This window comes from Protopterus annectens, chromosome 3.part1, assembly GCF_019279795.1.
Source record: "Protopterus annectens isolate FY-2018-M chromosome 3.part1, PAN1.0, whole genome shotgun sequence".
In the NCBI taxonomy this organism is placed as follows: Eukaryota; Metazoa; Chordata; order Ceratodontiformes; family Protopteridae; genus Protopterus; species Protopterus annectens.
Window position 1 is genome coordinate 534,253,845 of NC_056732.1, and position 7,188 is coordinate 534,261,032.

A 7,188-nucleotide genomic window follows, 5' to 3' on the forward strand; every position below is an offset into this window, starting at 1 on the left:
TAAAGAACAATGACAGTCACCTGCTTATACAGAAGCCTCAGGGCTTTAATGAAGTCAATAAGCTAGTTAAATATCCCAAGTACCTTCCATAGGCACTCATAACTGAAGGAAAAAAATATAAGATGACTGAAAAGAATGTACAAGGTGCAAAAAAATGTTTCACCTTTTTTATGCCAGTGAATGAATACACTGGCTATTATCCAGCAAAATCATCTAAATCACTACTGATATTCTATTGGAAAGACACAAGATTTTGTTGAGAACACTCACTCATTACAGCCTGTATGTCTAAGTTCATTTACTGCTTACAAAATACTTTGTTTTATTGAGTAGTTCACATCGAGACTTTGTTCAATTTTACACATTATATATAAACACACTAAAACTTATAATGTAATGATGATAATGGCTGGAAATTACAGTCAAAAACATGGGAATACTTGCTGGAGTCATCTCACGAAAATGAATTTCATTTCTAAGAACCATAAATCAGTGGCCCTGATAATGTGCTAAGAGAACTTTGGTAACAGGCTCTCCCAATCCAGCCTTAATACTTCAGTGAGTATGCCTCTCTTGTCCTTTAGTTTTGCTGTTCTTAGGCAGTTTGATGGCAAACCTCACTTCTTCAACTGTAGGAAGAGCAACATGAAATGTACCAACTGGGTAAAGTGGAGCAGATTTACCAGTACCATATGTAGCAGAGGCTTCTACATTCTACACCATTTGAAAACAATGTTCCTTCTAACTAACCTGAATGGCTTTGTTTTCCTTTATACCTGTCAAAAAATCATAATGTCAAATGGAAGTAGGTCCATTACAACTTAAAACAAAAATATTACCCGTAACCTAGAAAAAGTTCCATGTATCATATTTGTCAATAAAACGCTGACTTTTCCTGCCACTCTCTCTTCATAATTTGTTTTTGGTATCTTGAACCTTTCTTTTAGTTTCTGTTTTCAGCTACTAGCCTGACCTTTTCTTTTAGCATTGAAGCTCATCTTTACATATGTAAAAAAGTTCTTCTTTTCTTGTATTTTGGTTGAATGACTGTGGGTTCCAGACATGACAAGTGGATGGCCATTTAGAATTCCTTCCATTACTTAACATTATTAGTTAAGCCATTTTAGAAAGCCATGCCCAGAGACAATGCTCGAAGTGGGTCTTTGATATTTTTAGTCTTCACTTTTCCATGCATTGATTTTGTATGTGTGTATTTCTGCATTAATTAATTTATTTTCAATTGTCACTATCCAATTTGTGGATGCAGGTGAGCTGGATCTATTCCAACAACCAATGGATCTAAGGCAGCAACAAGTCCTGGACAAGATGTCAGTGCATCACAGAATGCATGCACACACACTTCCAATTGTCAGTAGTTGTGTGTTTTGTGTGAGTGAGAGTGAGTGAGTGAGTGAGTGAGTGTGTGTGTGTGTGTGTGTGTGTGTGTGTGTGTGTGTGTGTGTGTGTGTGTGTGTGTGTGTGTGCGCAAGAGTGTGTGTGTGTGTGTGTGTGTGTGTGTGTGTGTGTGTGTGTGTGTGTGTGTGTGTGTGTGTGTGTGTGTGTGTGTGTGTGTGTGTGGGTGTGTGTGTGTGTGAGTGTGTGTGTGTGTGTGTGTGTGTGTGTGTGTGTGTGTGTGTGTGTGTGTGTGTGTGTGTGTGTCATCTTTTCATCTTTACACATACTAATGGGACAAGGGAAGAAACTAAACCCACTGAAAATCCATGTGGACAGAGGAGCAACAAGCAAATGCTGCACAAAAGCATCCCTGCCAGGAAACAAAATCAAAGAACGAAATAGTGAAACCCATGTTTATCAGCAATCCAACTACTGATGACAGATGTGAAAAAATAGTGGTCTGCTCAGCTGTCATCAGTTTTTTAAATGGCCATTGTGATGCAGTCATGCTTTCACTCACAAGTGCCAAACAAAGATGTGTCAGGACCTATTTCAAAAGGGTCTCCAGGTATTACTGCATTTGGTACTATGACTGAATTGTGTTTGTGAAGGTCAAGCAAAGCTCTGCACACTTGCTCAATAGCAGAGGACACTGGGGACTTCTAAGACGGCTGCGCATTGAGTAACAACTTAATTCTAGTTCTCCCAGTATGAAAACAGAAACTCAGCAGAGAAAAGTCAGTGGACTTATATTTCTGCATAGATTTCAGTAGCTGGCTAGTTAGTGCACTCCCAGGATGCCAGTATAAAACAAACATAGGGGACCTGAAAGAAAATCCGCTACAAAAGGTGAGGAAAAACACTGACTGGGAAAAGTACTGCAGGTGTTCATCAAAAAGGAGTGCAAGCTCCAGACATGACTTCCAGTAAACCAGAGGGAAAATATAAGACAAATGCACACAGACCTGCTTAAAATAAATGAAACACTGATGGAGTATATCAACTCAAATAACAAAAGATGAAAATGGAAGAAGCTTTAAAAAGATATCCAGATGAGGTGATAAAATTGCAAAAATCAAAAGTTGAAAAGAAGAAAAGGCTAACCAAATATGAGACTGTTCAAGAGCAGATGTTTCAAAAAATAACAGAACTATAGGCTAGAGCACATAGGGAAACCTAAGATTTTCTGCTGTACCAAAGAAGTTGGAAGAAACAGACTGTACTAATTTTTATGGAAGCAGAAATAAGCAACTGGACTGGTGCTTCACAGAAGAAGTTGTTAATTGAAAGGGCACTTTGTGGATATGCTCCAGACTTGGCTATGAGAAAGTAATCTACACCTTTAATATTAAAGATGCAATCCTGCCAGCAGAAAGAGTTGATTCTGACAAAATTGTGGCAAAAGGACAAAGTACTAAAAGTGGGAGAAAGCAGAGTATTTGAGGAGAATCAGTACTCACTGTACACTAGGCAGAAGAGGAGTAAATTTATTCCACTATTCAGTGAATGTCAAGAAGGAGGAGTAAGATTTAAACTGCTGTACCCAGCTGTCTTCAAAATATTCCTTCCTGGAGGAACATAATTTTTTATGCAGTACATGCTAAGGAGGAAGCTTGTCCAACAAAAAGTGAGTTGCGAACCAGAAGGAGATTCTGTTTCTTGTTCTTCTGGTAATAAAGACCACAGAGAGACTATGACAGTGAAACCTTTTTCCAATGAAATATGCCTTATGGAAGGAAAAAAGTACAAGAGTTGACAAGAAGAATCAAGAGTACATTGGAAATGAAGCAGAGACAGGATTTGGAAGATGGAGATGAACAAAACCAGTAACTTGAAGACTGACAAATGTGGGATTACAAAGAAATAATTATATTTGTGAAACATGACAGAACAAGAAAAATCTGGAAATATTGCACTTTGCCAAATTTTAGGGGACTCTAAAGCATGTGCCCTACTTCATTTCACTAATGGTCAGAAAAATACTTAAGAGAGGAAGAACAGGGAGAAAGTTAACTATAAGTAAAACATTTTTTTTAATAGTTGAATGGGCGTGCCTTCGTTGAAGGTTGGATGTCGGGCTGGCAACTCGGCACCATAAAAACCAACTGCCAATCATTAGCGGACTGGAGTTCCGCTGTGGCAACCCCTAACCAGGAAAAGCCGAAAGTCAAACAACAAAAAAGTAATATTTTATAGTGCATGGTCTTCTTTGCATGCTACAAAGTAAAGTTTTCTCAGTTATTTTTAAGTGTAATAGGGATATTAATGTAAACAGGTGCTCCATTTTTTTTCATTTCTCCCTTCTCTTTTTCTCTTTGTTCAATTTTTAAGAAATGCAAGCACTGCCATGTAAAAAAAAGAAGAAAGTCTGGTCAAAGAAGCATGACAAAAGAAAATCAATGTACCTTTTCTCGTTCTTGCATAGGGAAATGACTGGATTAAGGCCCTTAGCTTGATCTAGCAACAAGTCTAAACAGAAAGCAAGTAAATGAAAAAGAACATTCAATATTATAAAGCTTTTTTTTCTAGCAAATAAATGTAAACTTAGCAGCAACTCTGTATATGGGTCCTCATGTCACCAAGGAGACAATCTGATAAAGAGAAATGGCTAGGAGACCATGTTTTCTGAAAGCATTCAAGTTTTTTCCCAGCTAGGACAGCTATAAAGATAAGACAAAACCAGACACCATTTAGTAGATGTACAGGCTGTACCATGTATTTTAGCATGGATAACTCTTATTTTAGGTTAACTCAAGTCTAAGAATGTGGCTGTCAGTTTGGGACACTTGTTCAAATAAGGAGGATAAAACTTCAAAATTTGAATATGTATACAGGTATGGGGGTTAGTATAAAGTTAACAGGTTTTAGGGGGTATTCGTGGTGTGTTTTTTTTTATTTCTTTAAGAGCTTTCAATAAAACAAAAAAAAATTGTAAGATGTGACATAGGCTCAAATGGATATGACAAGAAACAACTGAATAAAAGATCAACCTGTCAAGCAATGTATACATGTAACACAAAATCTGGAACTAGACACTTATCAAAAAAGCTATTACACAAAAAAGGTGGGAATAATAACATTAACACAATGATGCTTTCTGTAATGCCTTTAAATGTAAATGGTCTCACAGATAAATACAAAAAAAATAAAGCGTAATAAACTATATTAAAATGTGTAGACTGCAAACAGCTATGCTACATGAGACACACTAGGAAAATAACTGAATGTGCAAATTTGATACAGAAAGGTTTTCAGGATGGTTATTCAGTGGAATACCTGGGAAAAGGAAACAGGAGTACGTATATTAATTGCAAGAGGAGCTCCAACAGTGACAGAAGAGTATAAAAAGATGAGAATGGTAGATCTGTAGTACTAATGAGCTATTGGATACAGAGGAGGATTACAATGGCATGTATTTATAGTCCACCTAAAACTACTACAATGGAGTTTAAGAAAATGCTGGGAGAAATAATCAGTTTTCAGCAAGGAATATTACTTATAGGTGGGGACTGGAATTTGATTTGCAGCAGTGAAGATGTGTCTGGTGGGCCCAGAATGGAAAATATAACAAAGGAGGGTAGATTTTTAAAGAACTTTATGAAAATATTTGGCACTGAAGATGTGAATTCAGTACTAGGAGTTCAGAGCGAATTTACATATTATTCCCCAAGATACAAAAAACTGGGCTAGGCTAGACAGAATTTACATTTCACAGGACAATGTTCATTTAATTGAAAGCCTTGATACTCACCCAATATCTATTTCAGATCAAGTGCCAATAATAACTAAAATAAAAACACAGGATAGTGAAATAAAAATGAGACACTGGCACTTTCCCACCTATCTGTTGAAAAGAGGGGAATTTAAGGAATGGGTATGGAAATTATTCAGGAGCTTTTAGAGAAGATAGAAATTTTGTCTGAAAATATACCACAGGGAATGTGATAAAATTAAAGTGAAGTTTAAAAACAGGGTGGAAAAAAAAGAAAGGGAAATGCAGTTAAGAAGTAACAAGAATTATATAGAGAACCTGGCAAATATTGAAGTATTGCAGAATAGGGGGAATCTCACCGAACAAAAAGAGGAGCAACTGCAAAATGCTAAACAGAAAATAAGGAATCAGTTCTATAATATGCATTTAGAAAGACTGCTGTTAAGCAACTGTTTTTTTTTTTTATATTAATTCTAGAGCACAAAAAATTTTAGGACAATGACTCAAGCTTTCAGAAGAAAGGGCTGTCACCAAGCTTAGGCAGTCTATAACAAAGAAGATAACAAGAGATCCTGTAGCCGTATTACAAATGTTTTGGAAATGTTACGAAAGTCTATATAAAATAGAGAAATATGGAAATCAAAAAAAGTACAAATGGAAATGTTTATGGGAGAATTAAATATGACAAGGTTAGGGCTAGACAAGGCTCAATTACTAACAATTAGGATAGGTGGAGATGAGACAAAATGGTTGTTGTAACTGTATAACCAATCCACAGGAGAGTCCACAGGACCAGATAGAATTGCTGTGGAAGTATGGAACATAGGAGGTGAAAAACTGATAAAGATCTGAAAAGTTTTTGTTTAACAGTATTTTAAGAGGAGTACCAACATCCTGGAAGAAAGTGGTAGTAGCTGTAATACCTAAAGAGGGTAAAGACCTATCAGATCCAGCTTCTTACAGGCCCATTTCAATATTAAACCATGATTATAAGGTGTTTATGTCTATAATGGTCAAAATAATGGCAAAAATGATGCCAACATTTATAGATATGAAAAAAAGTGATTTTGTGGAGGGGAAGCAAACATTTGACAACATTAACAGAACATTGATGATCCAGAGGGAAGCAGAATTTACATTCTGTTGTTAGTTGGTTTTGATGCAGAGAAAGCATTTCACAGAGTAAGCTGGGACTGTGTGAGCAGAGCAATGGAAATATTTACATTCCCTGACAACATTATCTGGTTGAGTAGGAGGATATTCAAGGGATAAGAGGCGAAAATCAAAGTGGGTGGGTTCCTTTCTGATGATTTCTGCTTGAAAAGGAGGAACCAGTCAGGGCTGTCCCTTTTCCCCTTTGTTATCTGTATAATATTAAGAACCATTAGCAAAAAAAATAAGGGAATCAGAAATTCAAGGATATAACTGGTATGGTAGTGAAGAAAAGCTGGTTCTATTTGTAGATGATATTATTTAATACCTGATAAATCCAGAAAGTGACATTTCAGTGTTGTAGAACATTATACAGTTTCAAATCTTTTCAGGATATAAAATTAATGAAGGTAAAACAAAGGCAATAGCAGTAAATTATATACCCACACACAAATTGGTTCAGCAATATCCATATTTATGGGGGCATGATAAATGAAGTGTTTAAGATTGTGGATTAAAAATTATTCTAGTGTGGCAGCTAAGGATATGAAGGAAGAGACTAAACAAAATATAATACAAAATATAATACAAAAACTGAGAAATTGGAAGCTCAGTTACATGGATACGGATAGTAAGACACAAGCAGTTATAATGTCTTTAGTTGCTTTAGTCTTTCATACAGGTCAGGCATATTTTTATCAACCAGAGGAAAAGTAAGTTGTGAATAACAATTAATAAAGAGCTGAAGAATGTTATAGGAGAGGGGAAGACAGCAAGGGTTTAGTGGGATAAGATGATTCTTTCAAAAGAACGGGGCGGATTGGGATTACCTGATTTTAAGGGGTATACCAAATCTTTTTGGGATTAAGGAATGATGGAAAGATATGATGATGAAACAGGGAGGAAGCTCAAGAAACAAGGAGAGACTG